The following is a 13,580-nucleotide window of genomic DNA, read 5'->3' as shown; positions in this document are numbered from 1 at the left end:
TATGACGGTGGGGATGGTGTTCTTGGGGTCATAGGCAGCATCCTTCTCCTCCAAACACGGCGAGTTGAGTTGATGCCAAAGAGCTCCATTTTGGTCTCATCTGACCACAACACTTTCACCCAGTTGTCCTCTGAATCATTCAGATGTTCATTGGCAAACTTCAAATGGGCATGTATATGTGCTTTCTTGAGCAGGGGGACCTTGTGGGCGCTGCAGGATTTCAGTCCTTTACGGCATAGTGTGTTACCAATTGTTTTCTTGGTGACTATGGTCCCAGCTACCTTGAGATAATTGACAAGATCCTCCTGTGTAGTTCTGGGCTGATTCCTCACCGTTCTCATGATCATTGCAACTCCACGAGGTGAGATCTTGTATGGAGCCCCAGGCCGAGGGAGATTGACAGTTCTTTTGTATTTCTTCCATTTGCGAATAATCGCACCAACTGTTGTCACCTTCTCAGCTGCTAGGCGATGGTCTTGAAGCCCATTCCAGCCTCGTGTATGTCTACAATCTTGTCCCTGACATCCTTGGAGAGCTCTTTGGTCTTGCCCATGGTGGAGAGTTTGGAATCTGATTGATTGATTGCTTCTGTGGACAGGTGTCTTTTATACAGGTAACAAACTGAGATTAGGAGCACTCCCTTTAAGAGTGTGCTCCTAATCTCCGCTCGTTACCCGTATTAAAGATACCTGGGAGCCAGAAATCTTTCTGATTGAGAGGGGGTCAAATGCTTATTTCCCTCATTAAAATGCAAATCAATTTATAACATTTTTTACATGCGTTTTTCTGGATTTTTTTGTTGTTATTCTGTCTCTCACTGTTCAACTAAACCTACCATTAAAATTATAGACGGATCATATCTTTGTCAGTGGGCAAACGTACAAAATCAGTAGTTGATCAAATACTTTTTTCCCTCACTGTATGTCTCAGATTCACAGTTTGACATTAGCGTTCAGGTATTACTCAGAGAAATGACAAACAAGTCTGCAATCCACAAACCCTCAATAACTCAATACTTCTTATTTAATATGAAACTGTGTATACTTTACTCACCAGCTCTCCATCTCCCAGGAACGCCGCATAGCAGAGATAAGACAGATCCAACATCATTTCATAATCTCCATGCATCTCCCTCAAGGGTAAGCTAATTTACTGCACAGAGCCCAGAGCTGCCCTCATATTAGCCTGCAACAGAGCTCTCTCTCTCTCTCTCTCTCTCCCTTGCACATACTCTGTCTCTCTCTCATTAGGACCCCTGAGAGAAGAAGAGAGAGAGAAAGAGGGAGCTGAAATGGCCCTGTTTGGCTGAGCACACTGCTACTGAGTGCACCCTCAGTCTCAGTTTTCCTCTACCCTGACTCCCCCCTCCCTCTCATCTCCCGTGTTTATTAGTGTGTGTGTGTTTAATTTTGAACCCCCCCCCTTTTAAATATTGAATCTCTCTGACTGTGAAGTCTAATTAGTAGCTCTTTGCCACCTTCTCCTCCCTCCTGAATCCTCCTCCCCCTCCCCCCCCTCCTCCCTCTCTGCAGATGACTTCGTCAACCATTTTGAAAAGAAGGTCGACGACATCCGATCCTCGTTTGCTAAGTCAAACGACACCGCTGGTTCTGCTCACACTGCCCTACCCTGTGCTCTGACCTCTTTCTCCCCTCTCTCTCCAGATGAAATCTCGCTTCTTTCGGCCGCCCAACAACCTGCCCTATCCCCTCCTCTCTTCTCCAGACCATTTCCGGAGACCTTCTCCCTTACCTCACCTCGCTCATCAACTCATCCCTGACCGCTGGCTACGTCCATTCCGTCTTCAAGAGAGCGAGAGTTGCACCCCTTCTGAAAAAACCTACACTCGATCCCTCCGATGTCAACAACTACAGACCAGTATCCCTTCTTTCTTTTCTCTCCAAAACTCTTGAACGTGCCGTCCTTGGCCAGCTCTCCCGCTATCTCTCTCAGAATGACCTTCTTGATCCAAATCAGTCAGGTTTCAAGACTAGTCATTCAACTGAGACTGCTCTTCTCTGTATCACGGAGGCGCTCCGCACTGCTAAAGCTAACTCTCTCTCCTCTGCTCTCATCCTTCTAGACCTATCGGCTGCCTTCGATACTGTGAACCATCAGATCCTCCTCTCCACCCTCTCCGAGTTGGGCATCTCCGGCGCGGCCCACGCTTGGATTGCGTCCTACCTGACAGGTCGCTCCTACCAGGTGGCGTGGCGAGAATCTGTCTCCTCGCCACGCGCTCTCACCACTGGTGTCCCCAGGGCTCTGTTCTAGGCCCTCTCCTATTCTCGCTATACACCAAGTCACTTGGCTCTGTCATAACCTCACATGGTCTCTCCTATCATTGCTATGCAGACGACACACAATTAATCTTCTCCTTTCCCCTTCTGATGACCAGGTGGTGAATCGCATCTCTGCACATGTCTGGCAGACATATCAGTGTGGATGACGGATCACCACCTCAAGCTGAACCTCGGCAAGACGGAGCTGCTCTTCCTCCCGGGGAAGGACTGCCCGTTCCATGATCTCGCCATCACGGTTGACAACTCCATTGTGTCCTCCTCCCAGAGCGCTAAGAATGGCGTGATCCTGGACAACACCCTGTCGTTCTCAACCAACATCATGGCGGTGGCCCGTTCCTGTAGGTTCATGCTCTACAACATCCGCAGAGTACGACCCTGCCTCACACAGGAAGCGGTGCAGGTCCTAATCCAGGCACTTGTCATCTCCCGTCTGGATTACTGCAACTCGCTGTTGGCTGGGCTCCCTGCCTGTGCCATTAAAACAACTCATCCAGAACGCCGCAGCCCGTCTGGTGTTCAACCTTCCCAAGTTCTCTCACGTCACCCCGCTCCTCCGCTCTCTCCACTGGCTTCCAGTTGAAGACTCGCATCCGCTACAAGACCATGGTGCTTGCCTACGGAGCTGTGAGGGGAACGGCACCGCAGTACCTCCAGGCTCTGATCAGGCCCCACACCCAAACAAGGGCACTGCGTTCATCCACCTCTGGCCTGCTCGCCTCCCTACCACTGAGGAAGTACAGTTCCCGCTCAGCCCAGTCAAAACTGTTCGCTGCTCTGGCCCCCAATGGTGGAACAAACTCCCTCACGACGCCAGGACAGCGGAGTCAATCACCACCTTCCGGAGACACCTGAAACCCCACCTCTTCAAGGAATACCTAGGATAGGATAAGTAATCCCCCCCTTAAATGATTTAGATGCACTATTGTAAAGTGGCTGTTCCACTGGATGTCAGAAGGTGAATTCACCAATTTGTAAGTCGCTCTGGATAAGAGCGTCTGCTAAATGACTTAAATGTAAATGTAAATGTAGTGGGAAATGGGGAAATAACTTCAGAATATTCTGACCCCCTATACTAAAATTCTTACTCGATAATTGGTAGCTGTAGGATCAAGTGGTATGAAAATGTACATGCAGTATATACATTCCAATTGAGTTCTACTGGATGAATAACATTTGTCCAAGACTGATATATGTTTAATTTTGATAAGACCATTATTAAAAGAGTTTTTGTTCAAATAAAGACATATTCAGATTTAGAGATGACATGTAGGATAGGAAAGTAACAGAGCTGCATGTCACCACAAGTGGCCTACCGAAATAAGACTTCAGATGTTACTCTTCGGTTTTACCAGAGGGTGGTGCTCAGTTCCCACACATAAATGCATACGCACACAACATAGTCCAGACATAAACAACTTGTAAAGTAACAAACTGAGATGAAGAAGTCATATTTATTGATGCACACCAAAAATGTGGAATGTGGCTGGTGTTGGGAAAAGCAAATCTCTGTCGGTGCTGTAGGGGGTGCTATATTTAGAGATGGAATCCGCATCAGGGAAACAGAGCCACTGTCCACCCCGGCACCTTTGTCATTGTTTTTGTTTTGTGGATAAAAAGCAGGTGAGAGCTTCGAACAGAGTGCAACATTTCTTTGCAGTACATATTCTGCTGTTCTAACGTGCGTGCAATGTCCGAGAGGGGAGAAAAAAGTGTTCCTTGTTGTAATATCCCAAACAAATTTGGGCATTTACTGCTATTAATAACTGGTTAACAACATAATTAGAAGAGTAAACAAGTAGTTTTGCGTCATACCCGTGTCATATTGTCTGATATACACATGGCTGAACCTTCTGTTTCAGCCAATCAGCATCCAAGACTCAAACTACCCGGGTTTATAATTTTCTTCATCCCCTGGTCAACACAGTGCTGTACTTCATTGGCACAGTCACACATTACATAAGTGTGATCAAACAAAGCGATGATTCAGTCCATTCTTAATACAGAGACTATAGTGGAGTGTTAATGTGCTTTTGTGCTCGATATAGGCAGTGTTTACTTGGTCTGTGTTCGACTGATAAAGCAGTTTTAAAAACCAGATTACTCCACAGAAATGTGTGAAAAGGAGCCATTGAATGCCACCGTCAAGAAATGTAAAAACATATTATTCAAAAAGTATACAATGTATTCCATGTGACTGAGTTGTTCTTGAGATAGAATCACACAAAAACAGTGAAACTCTCTAAACTCTACTGTAACTTGATTGAAATGTGAAGAACGCTTTGCTTCATGAAAGCAGGTTTTACTACACCAGTAATACGAAAGAAAACGGCAGGTGTAGTGCCTTTGATTTCTTAGATGTCTCAATCCATCAATGTGATTGGCTAGGTGTCAAAACCAGGCTGTCTGCATATCTCAGGTCCACAACAGACTACTGAGCTAAAGCCTAGGTGTTAATGCTGGGAGCTAAAACAAGTCTTCAGGTGGTTCTAAAACATGTGAGCATGGTTCACCAAACCACCTGCTCGTCACAAATATGTTGTTGAGAATAGTCTTTAACTACATTTGCTGTAGTGTAGAATGGTAATAGGTCTCCAAAAAAAGCTGTCAGAGTGTTAGAGTGCAAAACGTCGTCTACATTCTGAAGAAATAACACGTTTCAGTCATTAAACCAAAAAAAATGAAATTGTGAGAGGGTGATGCACATTATTCACATTGCTTTGATCCATGTACAACAATAGAAAACAAACATGGTATACATATGTTATGAACAAGATGTCACGACTTCTGCCGAAGTCGTTGCCTCTCCTTGTTCGGGCGGTGCTCGGCGTTCGACGTCACCGGTCTTCTAGCCATCATTGATCCATTTTTCATTTTCCATTGGTTTTGTCTTGTCTTCCCACACACCTGTTTTCAATCCCATTCATTACCTGTTGTGTATTTAACTCTCTGTTTCCCCTCATATCTTTGTCAGAGATTGTTTTATTGTCAGTGTTGTTTATTGTTGTGTTGGTGCGCGACGGGTCCTTGTACCCATGTCTGTACTTTTAGTGTTATGGAGCATGTTCCGTGGACATTTATTAAAAGACTCCATTTACACTCCATTTTTGACTCTCCTGCGCCTGACTTCCCTGCCACCTATACACACGACGCTGACACAAGAACTATAACAAGTGATCCAACAGACTCCCCTGTATGACATAGAACACACACAACACACAGGTAAACACAACATGCCGGTAGAACATCACTGTGTATTTTCTCAACCCCATGGTTCTGATAGTGCCACTCGTCTTCACACGTTCATGTCAACCGGCCTGTTCCTCCACTCTCCCAACTCGAGAGTCTGGAGGTTTCCCCTCTTTCTGACTTTGGAACTAGCGTGCAACTCTGTGGCAGTATGGGAGAGAAAGAGACGGAAAGAGAGAAGGTTGAGAAAGAGCATAGAGACATCAGAAGAGAGGGAGAAAAAAAGACAGAGAGTGGCAGAAAGACAAGAGCAGAGAGAGGGTGAGTGAGAGGAAAGGGGAAAGAGAGACAGAGGAAGAGTTAGACAGCCAGAGACAAAGAGAAAGAAAGAAAGAAAGAAGTGACATGTGGGTATGGAGATATTCTGTCAGACAGAGTGTAACCTCGTCCCCATGCTATTGCGCATAGCGCAAATAAGCCTGGGATACCAATGATTCAAAGTTGGCCTTAGTGGGAGTGACCATAGAATTCTACAGGAGTTTAATTTAATTTGAGCGAATCACACGACTGCGAGGCGTGACTCCAAATGGAGGCAAGACACGTATGGAAGACATGTACGAGAGAGGGTGAGGGGGAAGGTGCTGTTGGAGATTGGTTGGTAGATTAAGCCAATGCCTATGCGCTGGGAGTTTCTTCTGGCCTTTCTATTTGCTAACAAAAGCCAAGTTTGACGCTTTGGGGCACACAGAGCGCACCTCCAGCCATTTCACCAGACAACTGAGAAACACACCAAAATTGTTTAATTTATTAAACATTACAGGTAATTCTAATTGTTGACATCACAAAAGATACTTCTGTAAAAGTCAGTACAATTAATGACATCACAAAGGATAAATATATAATATTGAGTCTAATTGATGACATCACAGAGCAACCTGGTTCCATTTTATATGATTATGTATGTAAATCCAACACACTCAATTTAGTATGATAAGTATTCATTTGTGGATGTCCATCACGTATTTTGTATTAATTACAATTTGTATTATATGTTACGAAACTTGCAAAACTTACTATATACAAAACTTACTATATGTTACACATTTGCAAGACGTATTTTACGAATTCTAGCTAGGTGACTAAAGTTAGCTAGCTGGCTAATGTTAGCTAGGCTAAGCGTTAGGGGTTAGGGTTAAGGTTACAGTTAAGTTTAGGAGTTAGAGTTAAGGTTAGTTTAAGTGTTAGCTAAAAGGGTTACATTAGGGTTAGGGGAAGGGATAGCTAACATGCTAAGTAGTTGCAAAATAGCTAAAAAGTAGTAAGTAGTTGAAAAGTTGTTAATTAGCTCAAATTCAAAAGTTCAAAACTCCGTAACTAGTTTAAAATTTGCAACCTTTGTTTTGCTAGACGTTCGCATTATAATCCCCCCCATCCAACAACCCTACTTTCATTTTTGCCTTAAGTAACCATCTGTTTTATGTAACCATACTAAACGTAACATATCATACTAATTTGAGTGTCCTGGATTTACATTTACATGTTATGTCTAGTCTATGAGACCAGGCTGCACACAGGTTGCACCTGTAAAATTCAGTCTAATTGATGACATCACAAAGGGTGCATTTGAAAAATTCAGTGTAATTTATTACATCACAAATGTTGCAACTAATCATCACAAATGGAATCCCAGAAAAATAGAGAATATCTGAGAAATAAAAACAATGTTTCACATCAAAGGGCTTGAAATGCGATACACTAAAGCAGGGATGGGCAACTTTGACGGCGGTGGGGGCTACAAAATATCTGAACTTATTATGAAGGGCCGCAGTTGCTTGCGGATCTGCGTACCCACATCATTTTTAGGATACCTGAGTGAGACTGAGAAACAAAATTAATGCGGGCCCCCCAGTCGATAATTCGACCATGATAACAAGTTTAGATAGCTGGCCACTAAACTAACTTAGAAATCAAAAAAATATTAGCTGACATGGGCTAATTTACTGACTGTAAGTGACTGACATAAGAAGAGAAAAACTGCTGATGCACAACCAAATTTCACCTTGTGTATTCTACTATTCTAACTCACAACAGTATGTTGAGACTGACTGAGTTCCAAATTTTAGGGAAATTGATCCGAGTTGCCCATCCCTGCCCTAAAGCAATTGTTGCCAGAGATACCTCTCTAGTCATGCAAGTACTGTCTTCCTGTGACCTGGAAACATTTAATAACTGTTGGTATGTCAGTGAAATCACTCTATTAAAAACCCCCAAGAGATGTGTGCTGACTGTAGAAATGAATGGATGTTGATCTCCTGCCTCCTAATTTGGTACTCACTTCCTGTGAAAGGCGTGTTGGCATGGCAACACACCCAGCTCGTCTTTGACTTTGAAGTCTTCCAGGCAGACAGCACACGTCTGCTGTGAGAGTGACACGGGCAGAGGAGATAAGAGACAGGATAGGACAGGTTTAGAAAGCAAGAGAGAGAGAGAGAGAACAAGAGAATGAGGGGCAGAGAGTGGCGCATGGGAAGAAAGAGGAGACAGAAAAAAGGATGGGTTGAGGCAGAGAGCGAGAGAAAGAGAGAGAGAGCGAGAGAGAAAAAAGGGTGAGAGAAGAGAGGTGGAGAGGTGTCAAGTTTGAGGTGGCATCAGATATGTTTGATTATGTCCCTCTATTGAGATTTAGACAAACCTCATCATACCTATTCACAATCAATAACAAACGGAAGAGATACACTGCTCAAAAAAATAAAGGGAACACTCAAACAACACAATGTAACTCCAAGTCAATCACACTTCTGTGAAATCAAACTGTCCACTTAGGAAGCAACACTGATTGACAATAAATGTCACATGCTGTTGTGCAAATGGAATAGACAACAGGTGGAAATTATAGGAAATTTTCAAGACACCCACAATAAAGAAGTGGTTCTGCAGGTGGTGACCACAGAGCACTTCTCAGTTCCTATGCTTCCTGGCTGATGTTTTGGTCACCTTTGAATGCCGGCGGTGCTTTCACTCTACTGGTAGCATGAGACGGAGTCTACAACCCACACAAGTGGCTCAGGTAGTGCAGCTCATCCAGGATGGAACATCAATGCGAGCTGTGGCAAGAAGGTTTGCTGTGTCTGTCAGCGTAGTGTCCAGAGCATGGAGGCGCTACCAGGAGACAGGCCAGTACATCAGGAGACGTGGAGGAGGCCGTAGGAGGGCAACAACCCAGCAGCAGGACCGCTACCTCCGCCTTTGGTTTGACTGTTTGGCTTTGCACTCTAGCCATGGCTTTACACTTTAGCCATTAAGGTAAATGAGGTCCTGAGAAATATCTAAGACCCTTCATGCACCCTTTCCCCCAGTTCACTACATGATTTTAGGCCTGGGATAACTCCATGCATATAAAGCAAGTATCCTCACATTGTTGTATATGGTGCAATGTTAGCAGTAATCAACAATAACAATAACCTGATCAAAACAACTACTTTCATGTTTTGCTGGGCTGTATACAAGTGTAAAAAACACAGCCATAACAAGGACCCACAAAATAACCACCATAACAGACAGTTAATGAAATGGTCAAGATTTGAGTTGGAAAAAGTGTCTGTGTGTGTGGTAAACAATTTGGCTTTGACAATGTGATTCGTTATCGACAGGTAAATATTTACATGGCCATACAGAGAATCACATACCCAGTTTGAATTCTTATCAGTTCATATTCAAAATGGCAGTTAATTAACAGCCTATCGCTCACACGTTCTCAAGAAGTATTAATGAGGTTTTCATAACACTATCAATACTTCTCTATTGACTACCCTCTCTCCCTCCCTTTCTCCTCTGATGTATAGAACTACAAACTATACTGAACAAAAATATAAACGCAACACATAAAGTGTTAGTCCCATGTTTCATGAGCTGAAATAAAAGATCCCCGAATTTTCCATGCGCACAAAAAGTTTATTTCTCTCAAATGTTGTGCACAAATATACTTTAGTCTTCCACCATTAAAAAATACAGAATATACAATACCATTATGTTGAACCCTGCTCCCCTTGCTCCAGTGACGTCGGTCCTTACACTGTGGCAGGCAGCTTCCTGACGCCTTATTTCCTGTCCTTCGGAAACAATCATCCCCTCAGGGAATCAGGGAAATCAGGGAGTTCATTGTCAACAGAATAAAATCATCCCCTCAGGGAATCAATGAAAAATGAACATTGTCACACATGAATGTCAAGAGGATGAAGGAAATTTGCTCAAAACAAATTAAGATTGTCAACAGAATAAAAATGGGGTTTCCTTTAACAGAAACACAAATACCACAATATCACAATAAACCCTCACTACTGACACACCTGCTTGTCAAAGACACACATCTACATAGAAATAGAGTCATGAGATTTTTTTTTACTATATTTGTATGCACCATCTTCTCACCAATGAAATCCACGCAGAGAAGGTTGGTCTACCCATGTGTGTGTGTGTGTGTGTGTGTGTGTGTGTGTTCTCTGCAGCTTCTCAAGTGTGTGCTGTATGTAGCATTCAAGCCAGTCGATGACCAGCTTAAAGGTAGCGGGGGTGAGAGGTAGGTAAGTGAGACAGGAGGAAGGGGAAGACAGGAGTAACTGTGGGGGAGAGAGGAAGGTTGACCCATGGAGAATAAATAAGACACGGACAGGCTGACAGAGAGGTCTTTGTGTGAGCCAGGTCACATGACCCCTGCCTGCAAGTCTGAACTTAATTTCACATCACGCCATAGGCAATTATTCATTCAGCCTAATTGTGTGCAGAATCGTTTTTAGCAGTTCATTTCGTTCCTGGAATTGACCTAATTGACCGCTGATATTTCGATGAACTCTTCAACGAAAGAAAACAACATTGAAATCTCTCTCTCTACCCCCCTCTCTCTCTCATAGTACTTCCATGGATTGGAATCAATATCCATGCCTCTTAGCTTCATTTACTCAGAATGAGAGGCGATCCTTCATTTACTGAAAGGCTTGGTGTTTCAGGTTTATTTTCTCCTGTCAGATTACTTGACTCTGCTGGAATAAATCAATACCAGACACTGTGATGTCTGTCTAATCCTCTACACACACCACACACACTCCCACTCACTCACTCACTCACTCACTCACTCACTCACTCACTCACTCACTCACTCACTCGCACACTCGCACACTCGCACACCAGCTCCAGTATCTCCTCTACAGCTGAACTCCAGGTGGACTAGGCTTAGTGTCGTGAATGAGACCAGGTTGATTGTCTTTGTTTTTGGTTAGTCTCGTGGCAGTGTTTCTGTGTAGTCATAGCAGTCTCATCGTGAGTGGACATGTCAAAGGAGAGTGGAGAATGTTAGGGAACAGTAATGAACTGGAGAGATAATTATAGGTTGCTCTAGGTCTAAGTGACTCATCCAGCCATTATACATTACATCTCTATGAATAATGATGACACACACACATTATTAACAGAGAATGAGAGCATATATCATTAGTGTGTGTGTGTGTCTGTGTGTCTGTGTGTGTGTGTGTGTGTGTGTGTGTGTGTGTGTGTGTGTGTGTGTGTGTGTGTGTGTGTGTGTGTGTGTGTGTGTGTGTGTGTGTGTGTGTGTGTGTGTGTGTGTGTGTGTGTGTGTGTGTGTGTGTGTGTGTGTGTACATGCGTGCGTGCGTGTGTGTGTACATACTAACTAAATGACTGTTTTATGAGAGGAGCCCCCCATGACTCACTCTGAACTGAGCGGATTTCTCAATGAGCCATAAGTGTGCAAGACACCATTAACATTTTCATAAACGGGGTACTGGGTAGTAGTGACTTTTGTACATTGAATGAGAGATTTAAGAACTACACTGACACAAAGTCTGTACCGCTGCCCCTGTCACACCCTGACCATAGTTTGCTTTGTATGTTTCTATGTTTTGTTTGGTCAGGGTGTGATCTGAGTGGGCATTCTATGTTGTGTGTCTAGTTTGTCTGTTTCTGTGTTTGGCCTGATATGGTTCTCAATCAGAGGCAGGTGTTAGTCATTGTCTCTGATTGGGAACCATATTTAGGTAGCCTGTTTGGTGTTGGGTTTTGTGTTGTATTGAATGTCACAGTTTGTCCATGCGTAACTGTCTGTGCCTTCAAAGTTGTCTGTCGACCTGTGTGCACCTACATTGTAAACTCATGTAGTAGCCTAAACCTATCGCTGTTACATTGAACTGGGTGAATGAGAGTAATCCAATATGCTGTAATAGAAATAAGGCCATGCTCATGAAAAGAAAAATCATCCTCCCTCATCTTAAATGGCACTGACCACCACTGTGTCATTCTCATGGAAAGCAAGTCTAAGAAGCAGTAGATCTGTTCTGTGTGCTATTTCTATGCTTTCCATTCTTACATTTCATTTTTGCATCTTTTACTTTCAGATTTGTTCACCAGCTGAAAATACAATATCTTTGGTTATGGAAAATATATTTCACAGCGGTTTAAAATGGTACAATGATTCTCTACACTATACTTGCCTACTTTTTTAAATAAACTGAAATTAGGTGAACTACAGTAGTGTACCAATACATGCTGCAATTTAAATGTAACCAATCCTACTGGGGGAGAGCGCATCTACACAGTTCCTGGGAACAGTGTAACTTCTTCTAGCTAGCTAACTGCTGTTTGATTTGACAGGAAACTAAACTAGTTTTAATCCCAGGGTTGAGCTGATGCATAGCAGTAAATTACCTTAAATGTTATACAATTTCCATCACTTTGCCATACAATAGGTTTTGCTGAAATGGCGCCCCTGCATGTAGGCTAATTCATTTTTTTTTTACACGACAGTGCCTTGTATTACAAAAGAATATTGCAATCTCATTAATTATTGTCAAATCAAAATATCCACCCCAAATAGAATGCTGTTTCTTTTCTGATTTTACAAAATAGTCTAATAAACCCTTGAAATAATTGTGGCATACCTAGGTCTTCGCATTAAACACAGAGTTCGGTCAACATCAGATGCCCATAATGAAATTGACGCTCACCGTTACACCACTGAAACTGGTGCATTAATGCACAGGAGGTGGTTCTGGATGAGAATGGATTCGTGTTCATCAACAAACGGTTTATATTACCAAGTGGCGGTGGGGCCTATCCGTAGTATCTGCAGTTGGCTGTTTTCAAATCACCTTATGATTCGGTATTCAGGCAAAAAGAGATAATTTAACCTAGATCCAATAAAAACACATTATTGCGCTAAATCCCGGCTATATGTAATGTTGTTGGCGTAAATAAAAAAGTTTCAATGGTGCAACCATTTACGAGGCAGTTCATCATTGAGATGGTGTTGTTGCCACCTCCGAAAATAAATTCCACCCTTCTTCAGTTCAATTAAATAGGCTAACAGTGATTTATCCTTCATGAATTGGATATATATTGCCAAGCGTCTTTAATCTGACACAGCATCTGTGGAGCGGAGAACACTGGATCAAGATGGTCCAATCGCTACATGCCCTGGTCCGGTTGGGAACCACGGTTGGAACCCCGTCTGTTGGCGTCGTTGTGTTGTGATGGAATCGCAGCAATGTTATACGATTGTGTGAGAAGGTTGCAATCATAACATTAAGATCAATTACTGCCGACAGCAATGTCATGACAAAGTACACAAACCACCATGCAGTGAGTGAAGTTCTGAGGCGAGGGCTTCATATAGCCTACAGGAAAATCATATTTTCATGCGGTGCAAATATGCAGATAATACAAAAGTGAAAATAACCATTTCCATAGACACTTCTAAAACTAAACTAAAACTAAAAAGAAGAAATGTCCTCTCACTGTCAACTGCGTTTATTTTCAGCAAACTCAACATGTGTAAATATTTTTATGAACATAAAAAGATTCATCAACTGAGAGATAAACTGAACAAGTTCCACAGACATGTGACTAAAAGAAATGGAATAATGTGTCCCTGAACAAAGGGGGGACAAAATCAAAAGTAACAGTCAGTATCTGGTGTGACCACCAGCTGCATTAAGTACTGCAGTGCATCTCTTCCTCATGGACTGCAATAGATTTGCCAGTTCTTGCTGTGAGATGTTATCCCACTCTCACCAAGGCATCTGCA

The sequence above is a fragment of the Oncorhynchus masou genome, chromosome 1 (genome assembly GCF_036934945.1).
Source record: "Oncorhynchus masou masou isolate Uvic2021 chromosome 1, UVic_Omas_1.1, whole genome shotgun sequence".
NCBI classification, from domain to species: Eukaryota; Metazoa; Chordata; class Actinopteri; order Salmoniformes; family Salmonidae; genus Oncorhynchus; species Oncorhynchus masou.
This window is presented reverse-complemented; position numbering follows the sequence as displayed.